The 19619-nt window shown below is 40.9% G+C and overlaps 1 pseudogene; it reads right to left on the bottom strand.

Moving 5' to 3' along the window:
• Nucleotides 1-1170: 1170 nt before the first annotated feature.
• On the bottom strand, nucleotides 1171-2439 carry LOC129078447 (keratin, type I cytoskeletal 18-like; annotated as a pseudogene).
• Between the last annotated feature and the right edge of the window lie 17180 nt (nucleotides 2440-19619).

A 19619-nucleotide genomic window follows, 5' to 3' on the forward strand; every position in this document is an offset into this window, starting at 1 on the left:
AGACATACATCCTCACTCATTTGGGGGAGTGTTTCTCAGCTCCTGCCCACTGGCCTGCAAAGGCGACTCCCATCCTTGCATTAGTTAAATGGGAAGAAATTAGGTTGGTTGAGAGAGTCTTGTGGTCTGTTTAGTGAGAGCAGCCGCTGGGGATTCAGGCACCTAACTCTGCTACTCCCTGCTCTCCCTAATTGGGGTTTAGATTTCTTCTTTGGGGGAAAGCTGAGGTAATCAGAGAAGATAAAAGCCCTACAAGTAAATGTTTTACAGAAGAAAAAGAAACCTTTTATTTTGATAACTAAATTGAGTGTGGGAGAAAAAAAGAGGATTGCTGTTTGGATTGCATGATCATCTCTCTTCACTCATGAACCAAGAGCTTTTCCACATATTAGCACACACAATGAGAGCTGGGAAATACATGTGTTCACTTTTCCCTACTCCACAGGGATTTACACAGCAAATAGCTACAAATAAATAAAACTCAGATATTTTGTATGTGTAGAAAACACAGAAATCCTGACTTTAAACTAATGGTAACAAATATTGGGGGGTGGGAAAAAACCAGAAGAGGAAAGTCAGGAGGAAGAATAAATACTTCCTGAAGGTGGCTATGACCAACATTCAGACGCAAACAGAAACTTTCAATTAAATGGAAGATTACCCAGCCCTTCCAGACATAACCAGGGGAAGTATCTGGTAAGAAAAAGAAGGAAAATAATCAATCAGTCAATCAGTCACAACCAAGGAAGAGAAGAAGGTTTGAGGAAAATGTGGCAAAGAAAATTTAGAGTTCACTCAATATTACACAAATGATAGATGAAGAGAACCATAAATGCTGTCTTGTCAGAAATTATCTTAATTATTTTCTTATCAAAGCAGGACACTCTCTTTTATAATAAAAGCTTTGAACTCTGCTCTGATATTTGTACGCAGTACAGTACTTTGTAGCAATAGATATTACTATCAAAAAAACATGACAAATGAAAAATAAAAGGAAAAGGAAATTCAGGATCATTTATATTTATGTTACAAATTCAATTTTGTATACTCCCTGTGCATTACTACTGCTTATGAGGGTCACTGGAAGCCATATTTTTCTTTCAATGATCTCTAAACTTTTTATTGGCCTCCTTGCCCCCACCCCCAGCGGATGCCATATTTCTGCTGCCTTTAATGCCTCAGAACTTCGGTGTTGTTGATCTCAGACACTACTTGCTGTCCAGAATCCTGCGGGTGGTGGCCTCTTGGATGGATTGCATGGAGTGGCTGTTGTCCAGGGCATCACCAAATTGAAGTCCTCCCCTTCTCCCAGTAGGCAGCAGTAGGTGGTGATCTCAGCCTCCAGCTTGACCTTGATGTTCAGCAGGGCCTCATACTTCTAGGCCTGGCACTGCCCTCTGTCTGGGCCTGGGCCAGCTTTGACTCCAGGTACAGCAGGATCCCGTTGAGCTGTTCCATCTGCATGGCATAGCACATCTTCACCTCCTTCAGGCTGTTCTCTAACTTGGCCTTCAGATTTCTTGTGGAGCCCAGGTTGACCTCCAAGACTGGACTGTATGTCTCGGCTCTGTGCGTGTCATCTCAGCAGCTCTTATCTCAGTGGTCTGCGAGGTGTCCTCTGGGGTGCTCTCCTCAGCCTGTTGGGACCAGTTCTTGTCTGGCTCCTCTCAGTTCTTTTGAGACAGCTTGTTATATGGGGCCCAGATATCCATTCATGATCTTGCTGAGGTCCTGAGATACGGCGTCATCAAACTCCATAGTCAACCCAGAGTTGACAATCTGGTTTTGTGGACTATGTACTTCCTTCTCATGGTTCCTTTTCATGAAGAGCAGATTCTCCTTGAGAGCCTTGATCTCTATCTTCAGCTGCAGCCAAGTGGTATTGATGTCATCAATAACCTTTCCGAGCCCATTGATGTCACTCTCCACAGATTGGCGCATGGCCAGCTCTGTCTCATACTTGCCTCTAAAGTCATCAGCAGCAAGACAGGCCTTGTCAATCTGCAGAACGATGTGGGCATTGTCCACAGAACTTGCAAAGATCTGAGCCCTGACGTTCTTGATGGCCTTGAAATAATGTTCCTAGTCTCTGACCTGGAGCCCCTTCTTCTCTAGCTGTTCCAGGATTTTGCTCTCCTGTCTCCAATAATCAGCCTCCAGGCCTCTCCCCCTTTCCACTAGGAGGCCAGGTGATCCTTCAGAGTCCCCTTCTCACTCTGGATGACTCCTATGCCCACCAGACCCTGCAGCCAGACCCCTAGACCCCCAGACACCCTGCATGCTGGTGAAGTTGGACATGAAGATATGGGAGCCTGAGCCCCTGGTGTCTGCATAGATGCTGGCTATACTGCTGGCTGGCTGGACACTGTGGCTGGACACCTGCACACAGCCCAGTGTCCAGTAGCTTGTGGAGAAGCTGGAGTAGGTGCTGAAGCTCATGTTGTTCAGGGAGGAGGGCAAAAAGCCATGGTTCAAGCAGACTGGGAGTCATATTTTCTAAAAGACATCATGGTGGGGTTCATTTTCTCTCCTATTAGCAGGCCAGCAATGGAGAAGAAAAGGGGTAGACAAGAAAAGCATACTATCACATATATATTTGCATATGTGTGTGTATCAGAAAGAAACAAGGTCAAATATAGTTTTTATTTCATCTTATTTATTTACTTTAAGATTAACCTAAGTCTGCAGGCCTCACCAGCATCCCGGGAGGAATGGGATCTAGGAACTCAATACCAGTGTTCAGATTGTTGCTTCACTGATCAACACAGAGCCTCAGACTCCTCTTCTAGGAGTCTGTGTTCCACAAATACCTAGGGTCTCTTCTCTGCTGCCTGGAGATCCAGGCTTCTGGGAAGAATCCTCCATCCCCTATCACTTAGGGCCCCACAGTGTCCTAAGGTGCATGGTGGCCCCAATGCAGAGAGATAGCTATCCTGCTCAATCACTGCTTCTTGGTCCTACCAAAGACACTAACCCCCTGAACTCCTCACAAGACTAGAGTTGACTCTGTCCTCCACACAGGATTCTGACTGTCTTTGACGGGCCGATTTAGGCCCAAGGTCAGGCTGGAGCAGCTGGTCCTGGATGACCTCTCCTTGGCTTGTTTCTTGTGAGTCCAGGTTTCAGTGCACCACACTCTTTTCTTTTAGGCTCCTTTCTGCTTCAGCAGAGTCCTCACGCCTATAGACCCCTGGGGTGGAGGTGGGGCTGAGGCTGAGTAAGATAAGGCAGGTTTCTAATGTTGGTAAATCTGCCCTTTCTCTCTGGAGTTTTATTACCAAAATGTATAAGAAAATATTTACATCTTTGATACTTAATATATTGAAGTAAAAGTTGTGTGTGAATAAGGGAGACTAATGAAATGAGGTATGGTCCATGCTTTTTGGTAAATGCAATGGCATCAAATAGAGAAGTGATATCCTCTTTGTGTCATTACAGAGAAGGCCTGAATCTCTGTTTCAATGTAACTGACAGGCCACTGAGCTTTACAGTTTGTTTTGGTAAAAAATATCCTAAGGGACTCCCTCTCTTGACTGGCCAAATCTAGCAATTCTCATGTATGATAAAATAAAGTCTTCCAGCTGCAAAATGCTGGGGCTATATATTATCCATGGTGTCTCATGACTATATAAACTATTAGAAAAAAACTAGAATGATTTATATGTGTCATTAGAAATTCAAGGGTTTTTTAAGGGTTCATAAACATGTATGAGACATATTAGATATGCCATTTAGATAACTGAAAACACTCATAGCAAACTTCCCTAGTTACAAACTTCCCTAGTTACATTTTCCATCTCACTCAGAAGACACCTTGCAGTCACATCCCCTCCCCTAACCACAGCATCACACAGCCTTGAGTATGAGGAAAGAAGAAACTAGGCGTCTGTGGACCTCTGGCTGGGTTTCAGAGTAGGCGGTGGGAACCTGTGTTCTTCATCTTGGACCTTAAATTTTAGTGTTCATCAGAATCTCCTGGAAAATATGCAAAAAAAATTGTAAAAAATATCAATGCTCATATTATCCCTCCATAAATTCCCATAGCATAAGTCTGTATGGAGGCCTAAGAATCTGCATTTTAATAAGTACCATGCCCCACACACTAATGATAGGTGACAGAAAGATTATATTTTGAAACATCGATTACCAATAATTATGGTAACATTCTAAATACTGTTGCATTTTGGGCAGTAGTTTATTAGGAAGGTGTGAAGCTAGAGGAGGCCAGGTTCCATTTGCTAAATACATATGGCATTACTTTAGGACAACTACTGTTATCTTGATGATACTGTGTAATATACATTGCAGATGGATTATTTACTCTATCCCCTCTAGCAGTCTGCCTATATCTGGAACCAAGTGACCACAAAATGTTGCAGAGAATTTGGAAGTTATGCTATTTAACTTGTCATATTAGGGCCCCAGGAATAGAGTGAAATGTGTGGGGCTCATGTGGCCATATGTGTGTGATTACCTTCATGCATGCAATTCTCAGACATGCGGCCTTGAGCAAGAAAGGTCATCTTTCTTTTAGAAAACATCTTTGTGGGTGGTATTTGCAACACAAAGCATACAATAGAACTTGTTCTCTATATGCATATATACATATACATACACGCACACACACATAAAATGTGTTATACTGTTTGGTACTTAATGGTTTAAATCCATCCCAAAGGACCACCACGGGGGAAAATAAAATCTTGCATCAAGACCTGCATAAGGTGACAGACCCTCCTCTATGAAATGTAAACTTCACATTCTCTGCCCTGCTGGCCCCCTGTTCCAATCCAGTAAATCGCAGATTCGACAAACACGTTTAGGAAAGAGGAGGAGATAAGTAATACCAAGCTGTGCTGATAAGAAGGCCAGGACTCAGTCTTTGAATTAGTGCACAATGGAATAAATGCCTTTTATCCATTCACCCCACTAAGCAAGCAACACCAGGAAAATCATTTTCCAATTAGTCAGCAGGTTTCAGCATCATTACCCTTGAGATCAGATTTGCTACCATTCAAAAATTCATCAGAGACAGTGTAGGAAGGAGTTAAGCATTGTTCCTGGCATCTGAGGTCTGGGAGGAGGTGAAATTAGATTAGCTGCAGCAAAATGGGAGGGTTTACATTACCAGAGGGGCTCTACCTGGCTCCAGGCTTCACAGTGAACAACGCTTTCAGCATATGGCATTACAATGGATTAGTGATCAAGTACGATTAATCCTAATAGATCGTCTTTTGAACCTCAGTGGCTTGTTAGGTGAGAAAAAAATGGTCTGTCCCCAAAGTGTCAGGTGAAACTCTCATTTGAGGTAAGACTACCATGTGGAGATGGGTCTCCATCTGGTGGCTTCCTTTTGTGAAACTCCACCAGAAGGTGTTTTAATGAGGCTTTTATAGCAGGCACCACCTGCCACTAATCTTCCCCTCTAAAAAGGTGTAATTGAGGGTTGGTTTTACAGTATGGCTCGCATCCTAACCTTGGGAATTCATCAAGAAATGCAAATCTGGGTGGGATGGTGTAATCATGAAATGCCATTTTGGCTTTTGGTTTAGACTGTAGTGGTTATAGAAATTTGTGGTTCGCTAATTACAACCAGCTATATAGTAGCTTCCCCTTTCAGTTAGATTAAACGTGTGTCATCTCGGAATTAAATAACCAAGTTGATGGTGACCATATGTCTTCATTCAATTCTTTGCACATGTGAAGAGTTGCAAGGCTGATAGTGGTTCACACAATTTAAAGGTTTCATTTACACTATTAAGGTTTAACTGGTTCAGATTTACTGCACATTCATCCTCTTAGTAGATGCTTCAGTGCTAGCATGTATTGTTTGAATGAAACATGAAAAAAAATAACAAAATCGCCGAGATGTTTTCTATCTATGGGACTTTGAGAATACAGTTGTTTTTTCTTTATTTCTTAATTCAACACACAGGTTTTTGTCACACTGCTCTCCCGGCATCTTGGTTTTGGGCTACACTGGTCTTTCTACCCAGGACCTCATTTGAAATAAAAGATGCTGCAGAAGGTGGAGTGCAATGAAGTAACTTTGATTTTTTAACTCAGTAACCATAAAATGAGCCCTTACAATGTACCAGATATGTTGCTACAAATTAGGAGATAATGCTGATAGTAATGACAGTAACAACAACAATAATATTACACAAAACCTGGCTCCTAATATTGTGGGATCATTTGTTTTTCACTCCTGTTGTGCTCAGAATAGTCAGGAAGTTCTTTTACTTTGCTAACGTCACCTCAGAATATCATGTTGAGAAACATCTTACCTACATATAAATCAACAAAATAATATATATGTGTATATATGTGTATGTGTGTGTATATATAAATAAATTTGACTATATTTATTGACTATATTTAAGTATATATATATATATATAGACTATATTTGACTATATTTATTGACTATATTTAAGTATATATTTATATTTATACACACACACTTAGACAAATTTCACTATTTGGATATTATCTGTACTCTAGTTTAGAAGTCAGAGAAATCCATAGTCCCTAATCATTTGACTTTCAATTACTAGTTTAATTATTGGACATAGCAAGAAAGGTACATGATCCAAAATATCCCATAATCCAAAACTGGTTTATAGTTTGGATTTGGAATGGTCTTTATAAATAGAAAACAATTTTAAAATAAGAATCATAAACTGGAGTCACAGAAGCTCAATCTGACCTGAACTTTTACATTTGGGATTTTATTGTTGTTGTTATTGTTTTAATTTGTAATGCTACACAAAGTTTGTATTTTCTAATACGAATTTTCATCTATATAGACATGTCATGCTCTCCTCTGTTTACCAAAGGCCCATTACTCCCTAATCTTATGCCCAATCACATTGATAAAACTCAATCCCAACTCTAAATTAATGAGGCTGATTTTCACATGAGGGTGAACATTGGCCCCATCACATTAAAATCAATGCTGTACATGTCTCCACGCATGTGTAAAACCCTGGCAGATGGACCAGAGTGAGAGAAGGCAGGTACTCACCCAATTAGCAGGATCTCAGGGGCCAAAACTGTCCCTCACTGGAGCTAAATGTTTTAGTCATTTCGCTCCCACATCCCTAATGTCCTCAGTGCATAATCAGGAATCAAAAACTCAAGAAACAGCATAAGTGACAGAAAAAAAAGACAAGAAAACATTATTTAACCTATTTTCTATTTAGGGAACGGTTTTATGCTCAGAGTTTAAGAACCTATAACTATAACTTCAATTTTCACAATGCTTTTCACCAAGAAATTCAATTCTCACAGACATGAATCATTAGAACTAATCCTGCCAGAGACAAATAGTGCATGAATTGTGTTCACAGTTAGGAGAATGAGGTCAATTATATTTTTCCTTTAGCCTTAGACCAATTAGAGAAATTGGTCCATCCTTTCTCTAAAATAATCCATCAGCATTGGTTTAATGCAGAAAAAATAATAGTTGACTAAAAGTTAAACAGCCTGCTGACATATGCTATGCCCCCTGTTATAGGTTATGTCCATGCATTGCGTTAAAATGTCCCCAACTTCTCTTTGCCTCAACTTCTGGACCTACCTTATTCTTTCCATTAAACCCATATCAGGTCCAGCCCAGGGAATTACCATAAAGCAAGAGAATGTTATTGGTGTTTTCTCCATCAGTGCTGCCTTGATGTTTCTTTATTGCCTGATGATGTCCCCATGCCCCCATTGTGTGACACCCTGGAAGGCCTGCCCTCCTCAAACAACCACTTGTCCCCTACTGCTCCCCATCCTGCTCCCCCCAATCCCAGCTCTCTGGGCCTTGGCACTTTCTGGTTGACAGCACCAACTTCCATTGAGTAGCTCCTTGTGAAATTGCTTTTGGGACTCTGTGATTTGGGGCTTTTAAACATATTGTCTAATCTAAAGGAACAGTTCTTCAGATAAAAATTAACAGGAGCATTGTAGGCTGGATGGGAAATAATAGAGTACAGGGGAAGGTCTATGGCACCCCCAAATCTTACCATGTTTTGTCACTACTTAAGGCAGGTTCAGAGTAAAACATTCACTTCACTGTAAACACATTTGTCATTTTAAATGAATTATTAAAAACTAACTTAATTTTGGCACATCCCATGTTATGGATCTTTGTGAGAACCAGACTGTTACCCAGGCATGTTTCCTGTTACTTTTTGAATTCGGAGGTGGTCAGAATGGAGGTGTGTTGGCAAAAACTTTATGTTATGCCATGTGAATAAATATAAGCAGGTAAATAATCACTTCTTTGCCTCAGCTAGAAGTCAAAGAAATTTATTTAAACCTTTGACTTCCCCACACAATATCCTTCCACACTGTTATACTAGGTCGTAGTTTGAGTAGAATTTGCATACTTAGGTATTTTCAGTTCGCTACCATTTGCCCTCCCTCACAAATTATGTCTTTGTTTCATTCTTCAGCATTCAGCTTTCCACTTCCCGTATGCTCTCCCCAAGAGCCTTGCAGTGTGCCATCCTTCCCCTTGGAGAACCCACATGAACACCAAAAATGAGATTGGCTCACCTTGACATTTTATTGTTGTCTGGCATTTCCCCCTATATCTTCCTCAGTATGTCACATATGTTTGTAACTGAGGCCAAGAAAGTTTTCTGAAAAGAGAGGAAAGGAGGGGAGGGTGGTAGAAGAAAAAGAAAGGACCAAAAAGGAGATAAAAATTCTTATTTCTGTTTTAGGTAAATCATTTAGAAAATAATCCTTCCCTCCAGAAAGAGGCAAAAGGTAGGCAGCCCAGAATCAGGTGAATTTCTACACATGCATGAGAAATACTCTCCTAAGACTAGAATAGGTCCAGGGTGTGTCTGTAAAACTAGCTGGTGGCATCTGGCAGAGGTCTACAAAAGTGCTTATCAGCCTTGTGTGAACACAGAGTCCTGAACCAGCATTAGGAATTTTGATTCAGTAGACCTGGGTTTAATTCCAGGAATCTCAAAATTTAACAACCCCCCATAATGATGCTGACACTCTTCTAGAGAAGGAATATTTCAAAGTTGTGGCCTATTTCATTAAACTCCCTATTACTCTCCTTGGCCCTTTGAGAATTCTGAGTGAGGAGTTCCAGAGATGAATATGTCTACAGAAAGAGTGCTGCATTAGAGAAACAGTATATTTTCTGAACTTTTTTTTTAATTTAAAGAAGAGCTACTTGGACCAGTTATGCTCCATAAATAAAACAGACTTAATATTTAACCCCAAAAAGGAAAGATTCCAACCTCTGAAACAGTTTTTGTCCACTCACCAAATTAACTGAATGATTATAGGTGTCCCAGGCCAGATATGCAAATGTGGGTGTTAAGATTCTGTTTAAAAAACCAATGTGGGAAGACATGGAATTTCTAGGCTGCGAGCCACTTGTGTATACATTTCTTCAGTTTGCATTCTGGAAAAACCCAAAGTTTGTTTGTAGCAGGTGCAAATCTCATACTGCAGCAAAACTTGAACATTCCATGGCATCCAAGCTGATATGTTGCCCTGCCTTCCCTATACCTCCCCTTTTCCACTCTAGCTACCTCCTTGAAGAAAGTCTGATTCAGATAACCTGTAACCATTTAGAGATTTACTACGTAAAGTTCCCATGCCACCTGATAACTCTACAAACTCTGAAAGTATCAATCAGTAGTTAATATCCTCAAATATTCATAATAAAACAAACTTGTGGCAAGTGCCATAGTTTATTTCTAGAACACTCTTTCAGTCTTTTAGGGTAGGAATGATGCTTATGGTCATTTGATGGTCTTATGCACAAAAAAAAACCCCTCAGATTAGCTAAAGCAAAAGTATTGTACCATGAGCAATAGTAGCATCTCAATCTTTGGCTAACAGAATGACCTTAGTCAGTCATTCTGAGTTGAGTCAATCAGTACTTGAAACTTAAGTTTTCACCCAGCATTTATTTCTATCATGTGAGAAAACATTGCAGATGGACATGAACTACTAGTACATAATATAAACTACTATTCTTTTAATCTTTGAATATACACATGCCTTCATTGCAGAGCTAATCTTTTATTCCTAAAACTTGCAAACTTTGATGCCATGTTAACTTATAACAATCCAGCCTGGTGCATACTGAGGAGCAAGAAATTTTCCTCCTTACTTTTATCCACAGGACTTTCTATTCTGACAGCATTTGACTTCATCCCTAATTGATCTTGAACTGGCAGGAATTAAAAGGCTCTCCCCAAATGAGAAGTGCCATGAAAATAGGCACCTTTCATCTTCGGAGGCAAAGGAGCCCTGTGCCACATGGTGGGGTGGCAGTTCCTTTGATCAACTCTTCTTTGTTCCAGCCCAGAAACTGAGTCAGCCTACCAAGCATAGCGATACAATAGAGGAGCCAGTATCCCAATGGAACCAACGATAAGCAATGATTGGGAACTTCCATCAGAGCATCTTAATCCACTAGCATGAGTTGTCACCATGAGCTCCACTAGGCCCATTAAAATGACTTTAGGTCACCTCCACTGAGCCTGCCCATTCACTCCAAAACAATTATCCTAATCCCCTTAGCAGACCCAATCCCTTAACACTTATGAAGTGCCCTCCTATGCAGGGTGCTGACATTTTCCAACAACACTAGCCTCTTTGAAATGCCAATCAAAAGTCCTTCTTGTTAAAATACACGACCCTCTCTGTAAGTATAAACAGACCTCCATACATCATCACCACCACCGTCATTAAAAAGCACTTACAGAACACCCACCTGCGTGTGATGCTGTGCTGCTGGGCCCAGAGCAAACAAGTGCTCCAAGTGCTGACCTCAGGAAGGAGTGGTTACAAACCTGCCACTTCAAGGTTCTTCTGCTGCTTATTTAGCGCAGACTGTGCCCAGGGGCACGGGCCTGCAGCAGAGCATTTCTGGTGGCTGGGTAATTGCCCCAAGAGGATTAATTAGCTGCTCGACAGAACAGATCTTGGAACAGTAGTGTGTAAGTGACAAAACTCACCATTAAAGTTTTACCAAAAGGCTACTTCCCAAACTTTAGTTTCCACTCCCTAGTATTTGACAACTTAGGTCTGCAGGGGCTGATTGAGAAGAACCTTTCATAGTTTTTGGCCTTCTCTAACAAGCTGTCATCTTTTTGACTATTCACTGCTAAGGAGAAAAGGGTCAATAGAGTCAGCAATAGCCCAACATTATGCTGCTTGCTAGCAAGCCCAGGTCAGAGGATGTAGGTTTATCTATCACTCACCCACTTATGGGGTAGGGCGTAACTTGGAGAAGTCATTAGATGTGCTGGGCTTCATTTTCCTCCTGTGTAAAATGGGAATTGTGCCATGTTATCAAGGGGTATTTTGAAGGTTAAATGAAAGAATATGTGGTGAAAATACAATACTTGGGACTCAGTGGTTGTAGTCTCATTTTACTTAAATCTTAGACAAGACTGTTGTCTAAGACTGGAGAGGCTCCTGAGAGGGAGTGCTTTGACAATGCTTTTACAGAACTTAACCATAGAATAAGTGGGAGAGCTCCAGCCAGAGGAAATCACATGAGAAAAGAGCAGACATTTAAAACTAGCAAAAGTCATGCAGGGAAGAAAACTTAAAGTACCTGGAAAAGAGGTGCTTCTTTGGAAAGTGAGAAAAAGAGAGGGTAAAGGTGTGAGAGTGAGAGAGAACCAGAGATGGAGGGGATCTGTTCCACCATCCTTTCATTCCTTCATTTTCTTGGCCATGTTCGGACACCAAATATTCATTATTGTTGACCCTGTGCCTGATAAATTTACACTAGTCTTCATGCAAAAAGGAGTACAGCAAACTCAAAAGAATGATAACTGTGGAGAGCATGAATGCTAACTCTCACCTACATGATTCCAGGTTTCTCCCTAGCACCATTTTAATGCCCTTTTTTTTTTTGTTGTGTTCTTCCTGAAGGTCGAAGGGAGACATATGTTTCACATCATTTTTAAACTGGGCATAATGTAAGTAGACACTGAGTTGCTTCAAATCTAGCTCAAAACAAATATGTTTTGACATAGATTTATATGACCTAATTTCCTTCTCCCATTGCAATATTTTTTCCACGACGCAAGTTTAATTACTACCCTCTACTTAAGCCATGTATGTATACACCATGACAAGAAATAAAGGCATTAACAAGAAATATGAAAAGAATACATCTGAATGTGCCATCTTCTTTTCCAACTCAAAGATGTTTGTCTGAAGTAGTTCCACTCAACAGTCTTAACTTCTTTGTATGAGTATCAGTTTCTTGTGAAATAGATGCCCCACCTAAGAGTGCTAAAATATCTGCAGATGGACCACTATGGCTATCTTAGGTTCATCTGTGCCCTCTCCAGTGCTCAGTGATGACAGATAATATAAATGCCAAAATTGCAAGCCAGTGTAGTTTACCCACCGTATGGCACCATTCATAGATTATAATACACACAAGCTCTTGTAATTATTTTACCTAAAGAACGTTAAGTGAAGAAACTACGGATCAATGTGGGCTGGAAACATTAATTGATTTCAGACATCCCCTTCCTGAAGAGGGTGAGTGTTCAGTATAGCTCATCCAACTCTGACTGAATACCCACACCATTAATTGTGACCCATCAGAGCTAACCTATAGAACTCTAGTTTCTCTGTTGGCAAATGGGAACAGCAGTGCCTACCACAGAAAAGGGTCAGAAAAATTGAGTGAGGAAAAGTATGTAAATATTTTGGAACCATTCTACCTAAAGCAGCCTCTTTAGTTTCCTAGTTACCACCTTTTTAAAACTTTTATCATAGGTCTCCCTACAAACCTGAAAATGTCTTATTTGTTTACATGTCTAGTTTCCTGTTGTTTCTTTACTTACTGCAATATAAGCTCCAAGAGAACAGAAAGTTTACTTGTCATATTTAACGCCATATATCAAGAACGGTTACTCATTGCAGGCACTCAAAAATATTTGTGGATTGCATAGTAGTTGATTAATAAATGACTTATATAAATGAATGCACATATGTGTATAAATATATTTATAGCTTATTTACTTAATATTTGTCTATATATTCATAATAAAATATTTTATTTGATATCATAATTCCCATTGTATATAAAGAAAGCAATGAGTATAGAAAGGTTAGGTAATTTGCCCAATTGCCATAGCACCAGAGAGTGGCAGTCTTGGGAACTGAAACCAGAAATCCATATCCAGTTTGTATGCCTTCTATCACAGCACAGCTACCCGTCCACTAATTTTCTCTTCTCAGCAGATGGCTGCCATTCTTCCTTACCATTTTAGACCCACTTTAGAGTCTTTACTTATTAGCTTGTAATTTCACCCACATTTCCCAATATTTCTGCAGCCCCCTTTCTAGCCCACAATAGCCAATCTAAGGAAAGTTAAATATTACCTGTGTGCAGGCCGAATATGTGGTTCTCAAGCTCTGATTTTGTTATCTAGCCTTCTGGATGCTATAATTTCCAGGAAAGAGTTTCAGCATTCTTAGGGCTTTCATTTAATTAGCACTTTAAAAATCAGATACTCTTAGGCTTAATCGCTGCAGGGTTAAAGTCCCCCAAAGAAGCCCCCAGGTTTTCTTATACTGCATGACAAAGAGTTTAAGCCCACACATGCGCCAGCCGCTGATGGACTCCACACGGCAGCTGTGCCACTGAAGGGTGACTGTACATGGGCAAACACGTCCAAGTTGAGCTGCTGAAATGGGGCCTCACAAGTCTTTGACAGTGTTAATTACTGAATCCTCCTGGCCTGCCAGCCAGGCTTCTCCATGGAAGGCCTCGCCATGTGGAACTTGCTCCCAGTGGCACTCCCTCTGAGCACACATTTGGCAGCAAGCAGGCAACATTTTAAAAGATGTTTTTATTTGCTTTAGCATTTGGTTCATTTTCCCCGCCCCCTTCACTCTGACACTTGGAGACAGAAATATGTTTTTTGCAGTCATGGCAGAGTTCCACCAGGTTCCTGAATCCTATGTTTAATGAGATGGATGCCGGAAGGGAGCCCACAGCTGAAAGCATTGACCTGGGTTTATTGTTCAGGGTTCTGTGCACACAGATCTACCACACATGATGGTGCAGGTAAGGGCATAGGACAGCTCCTTCATATCCGAAGCCTCTGATTAACTTTAGTTCTAGAGTCCTGGGACACAGTCATGCTCCACATTCATATGTAATATTTAACTTTCCTATATCAGTTCATACAGAAGGGAGCCTTGGTTGGGACAAGCATACTTTTCTGCAAGGTTTTCTAAAAGAAAAGATTCCACATTACTTTTATGCCTGATTTAACTTGATCCTTCGGTAACAGGAGTTTAGCCAGCTATGCTATGAAACATTGCAAATCATGATCACAAGGTCTATAATATGCCATTCATTAAGATGACTCTTTTGGCTTCCACTGTGGGTGTCCTCTTGCTCCACCATAAGACCTAAGGGAATAAAAAAGAGCCAAGCCACAAAAATAGCTGCAATAGAGAGCTCTGTGGTCATAGGGCCAATGCCAACACCAAAGGCATGTACCAACCCAAATGCAGATGTGCAATTTGGCAATGTGACATGACATGTGAGCCTTTCAGAGCCAGTGAACCAAGTAGGATGATGAGGGTTTTCATCTTCTAGAACTTGTGCCATAATTCTAATTGCTAGATTGAATTCTCTTTCTCCAGGAGATTAGCTGTAACCAGTTACTGTGGACTCATGTGGAAAGGATACTTTATTCTTTCTTTTCTTTTCAACGGCATAAAGTTTTCAAATAAAGCGAAGGGACAGGTATGTATCAAGGCACAAATAGAGCCCAGTGTTTTCTGCTGCATTTCACCTAAAATGCAACTGCTGGGGAAAATCCCCCAACCAGCAAGTGGAAAGAAAGTCATTTTTCTTGACGATAATGATTTAAGTTTCCATTCAACAGAATCCCACTGAGCCTATTACTTTTACACTTTGTATTCTCTACCACTTAACTTCCCTGCAAAGTCCAGTATCATGGGTCGAATTGTGTCCATCCAAAATCCTATGTTGAAGACCTAACCATCAGCACCTCAGAATGTGACCTTATTTGAAAAGAGGGTTGTTGCAAGTATAATTAGTTAGAAAAGATTAGGTCATACTGCAGTAGAATGGGCTCCTGACCTAATATGGTTGATGTCCTTATGAAAAGGAGAAATTTGGACATAGAGATACTCACACAAGGAGAACACCTGGTGAAGATGAAGGCAGAGATCAAGGTGATGCACTAAAAGCCAGGGAACACCCAAGATTGCCAGCAAACCAGCAGAAGCCAGGGGAGAGACCTGGAACAGCTTTTCCCTCTCAGCACTCTAGAGGATCGAGCTCTGCCAAAATCTTGACCTCGGACTTCTAACCACCAGACATGTGAGACAAAAAATTTCTGTTGTCTAAGCCATTCAATTTGTGGTGTTTGTGATGACAGCCCTGATTTTCATTTTGTTGTTGTTGTTTGTGGTAGTTGTTATGTGTATTCCTCAAAATTAAAATTTGCAGGCAGAACTTTCTTGACCAATATTCCAGGTACATTTTAGACAAAAAGATCTTCCTTAAAAGTTGAACATGAGTGTCAGAAGTGAGGAAATGGTGTTACATTTTTTCAAGTTAGTATACTTATTTTTTTTTTGTTAGTTTACCTCCAGGCACTGCATTCATCACACATTTTTAATGTCCTTTTAGGAAAAGGGACCTGGAGACTTTGAAGAGCAGATTCCCTGGGACTCTGGCTCTGTGATGAAGATGAGCATGCACACCGGTGCTTGCTCTCAGAAATAACACTGCAGGAGATGAAGAAAGCAGGACCTAGCAGAGGAGAAACTGAACTGTAGTGTGGTTGCAATAGAAGAATTAGATGATGATTGTCAATTGTAGCCTCAAATCAGCTGAAATAGTGGAAACCATACATGGTTTGTTTCACCAATTTCCTCAGGAAAAAAAAAAACACACCAGAATTTAGAAGGAGCTGTTCCCAAATGGGGTAAAATTGCCATTGAAGGAATATGCACTCAAGCAGTGCAAGGAATAGACGCTAGAGGTTGTTCCCATCTTCAGAACCAAACTGCTCCTTCCCTCAGATGCCAACAGTGATGGCTGCTGAAGGCTCACAGCTGAGTCTCTTCCTTAACATTTCCCTCAGTGGAAGCCAGTTACCTCACCTTAGGACATACCCCACTTAGTGGCACAGCCCACATCCAAGGAGCAAAATGTTACCAGGTGGCAGTTTTAACTCAAAGTTTAATGATACTCTTGCTGTGTTCTTTGGTGCAAACAATCCCTCTTTGGGGTTCTAGACCTGTAGACCCACGATGCCCAGCGTTGCAAAGACAGAAAGCATAAATTCTCCAAGTGTACCTACAGGAATAAGCCAAGCCAATTCTGACGTTGCTTTTGTTTCTTAGGCCCAGGTATTCTATCATTTGGTATATAAGACCAACTAATGGATATTGATAATATATATTGTACCCTGGAGGCTGGAGCACACCCTCCTTGCTGTATCTTTTCCAAGCTGGCACCTCAACAGCTCATTGAAAATGCTCTTCCTTTGGTCCATCAAGTCACTAGCTTCTGGGCAGTGCAGTTGATGTTATGATCATAACATCCATGGTCATGGTGTTCTCTCTCTTGCTGTAAGGTAGTCCAACGTGATATCATGCATGATCCTGTGTTGGTGGGTCAAATGCTGCTCAGCTATGGTGCATACTAAAGCTCCAGGATCAGGAAAACCATCGTGTATTCACAATGTGTTAATGCTAGTCAAGGTAAATTGTTTCTCCTTTTAACATGGAATCAATCTGCCATAAAGTAGGTAGTTGATCTTCTTAGGGATGTTCCCATAATGAGTCACTAGCAGGTTGGAGATTAAGCAGTAGCAGTAGCTAAACCAGTTTCGGTGAGTGGGAGCCCACAGTATTGAATCCACATAGAGTTTCCATCTCTGCCACCATAGCTACTCTGTTCATAAGCCAATTGTGCAAGCACTGAGGTGCCCGATGGCCCAGACCTGATCCCAAATGTATCACTTAATCTTAAAGAAACTGCTGTTGGGTTTGTCTCACTTTATGACTTTGTGAATTTGACAGGACTCAAATCATGTTGAGAAGCCTGATCACAAGGTCACTTCATGTCCTATCATCTTCTTACCAGGGAAGAAGTATGCCAGGAACTTTTTCTCAAATAGTCTATAATTTTCTGGTCCAGATGATCTATCTTTGATCTAGAAACACATGGGTCTACACTGTGGTTCTCCTACTGTGATTTGCTAACAACTTCATAAAGCATCTTTTTTTTCCACCACAATATTCTATTACTAAACTATATACTCTATGTCACGCCATAGAATGTGCAGGTCTTATGGTTCAAGTAACAGAGGTACCTGCAATGCAACTGAGGCCTGCCACAGAGCTTGACTGCCAGGGTCCCACTCAAACCGTGCCATTTGTTAAATGGATTGGAGCCATTTTCCCCAATGTGTAATATACACTACTTTCCGAAAGCAAAGGCCTAACATGCATTTTGTTTTCTTCTTGGTGGTGAGAGATGCAAGCAACAATTCCTCTTTTACTTTCAGGGGGATGCCCCTGCATGCCCCCCTGATGTCTAAAACCTTACAGACAAGGCTTACCCCTGAATCTTTCTAGGGTTTGTCTATCACTCCCTGGAGCTAAAAAATCTAAAATATTTGCTACATTTTGCTCCTCTGGTTAAATTAATATAATACTTTTGATATAGTGAGCTACTGTCATGTTCTGAGGATGTCCAGGCAGTCTATGTCCCTTTGGACTAATTATGATAGAAGGTTGGAAGTGAATTAGCACAGTTCTAAGACAAGACTGCCTATGCATATTTTTGAAGGCAAACTGCTTCTCATCCTCTTTCCTGGTAGGGTTCAAAGTAAATGCATTCACCAGCTCAGTGGCTGCAGGCCATTTCCTAAGGCTGTGTTACTCTGTGCCTATGAAGATACCACATCTGACAAAGGAGCTCCAGTCAGGACAACTACTTGGCTGACTGTTCAGTAGTCCACGGTCATTCTCCAGGATACTTTTGAACTTTTCATTGACAAGACTAATAAACTAAATGGGACTATGACAGGGACCACCATTTTTGCATACTTTAGTTCTTATGGGTAGCTTAATCTCTGCCTTTTCACCAAAATGCATTAATTTTTATTCCTATATTAGCTGGAGGGGAAGGCACTTTCACCTTAGACCCTGTGTTCATAGTACTTGAAATGATCTAGGTATTCCCTTTTTCCTAGTGTATGATTACCCAAGAATACAGCTTAAACTCTTTTATTTTTCCAGCGGGGTGGTGCTGGGGAATCTTTGCATACTTGTTGTGGAGTTGTAGGGTCCTTCTTCCTGGGAACCTGGTATTTTAGTATGTGAGTTCTGACTTTGAAAACTAACTCAATTCAGTAAACTGGGCAAGAAATCAGGACTTTCTGTTGGAATAACTGCCCACAGCCTTCTGATATTTCATTTGCACACACTGAGGTGATTGCCCACCTATTTTGTGCCTGGGTTCTATTAAACATCTCCACAGTTTTATGTATCTCTGGTACCCTACACTGTGACACTGACCATGTCATTATTATACCTGCACATATTTTGCACAGACACCTGGCCTCTGTACCTTTGGGATTCTGTTGTTTGCACTGCTATCTGGGAACTCAGTTCTGTAGCAGCATCTTCTATTTTCTTCAAAGTTTTGAATGATGCAAGTGACCCCATCATTGCTACTACTTATTCTTTGGCAAGTGGTGTATACCCTGGGCCTCCCCATGGGACAATCAGATGGCAAACTGGCCTCATGCAGTATTTCACTTAGCGTGATTGCTTCTGTCAGCCACTTGACCCCTTCCTCCACCGTCTGCCATGGGAGACTTGGTTTCCTACTTTATTAATGTAGCTTCCCTTTCTCTAAGCCTACAGCAGGATCATTGCCAGGATATTCTAAACTGTATCACTGAAAACTGCTCTCATATCGACAACCTCTCCATTATCAAACTTTATGTCTTCACCCCATAGTCCCGGCACCATGAAGATCCAGTTACTATCTCAACTACATTTTGACTTGGTCCTGCATTATTTTATGGTATGGTTTCTTTTCTCCATCATACTCAGCACTTTTGTGCTTGAGTTATGTTGTGACATAAAAGTAATTACTGTTTTGATGGCCAGTGGAAAAGCAGGGCTAGATCCTGAGAGGAGGGTATATTGTCTTGCAAGACTGAGACCTATGCATCATTTTCAAGCAAGAGGGAAAGGTATCCATTACAGGAAAGAATGTAGCACTCTTTCAGAGGGTTCAGAGTCATCTAAAAATTCAAGATTTTTAAGTTCACGAGCCCAGATTCCCCTGTTGAATCTCAGGCTCTCACTATGCTAATCAGGGGCCTGACCTTGGTGTAGCAGACTTGCTGGAGTTGAAAATTCAGCCTTCTCTGGATCTCTAATATTGTTTTAATAAATTTCCACGTCTGATTCTTAGCTGTTTCTACTTCTAGCTGCATGAATGTCTCTTCATGTGCTCTCAGAGAGTTCCTCCCACTTCCAAACTTTACCTTAAATTGGTAATTTATTACCAATTGCTTTTCTCCAATGTATCAGTCCCTAGA

The sequence above is a fragment of the Pteronotus mesoamericanus genome, unplaced genomic scaffold (genome assembly GCF_021234165.1).
Source record: "Pteronotus mesoamericanus isolate MK-2021 breed Mesoamerican mustached bat unplaced genomic scaffold, CSHL_Meso_final contig_73, whole genome shotgun sequence".
NCBI lineage: Eukaryota > Metazoa > Chordata > Mammalia > Chiroptera > Mormoopidae > Pteronotus > Pteronotus mesoamericanus.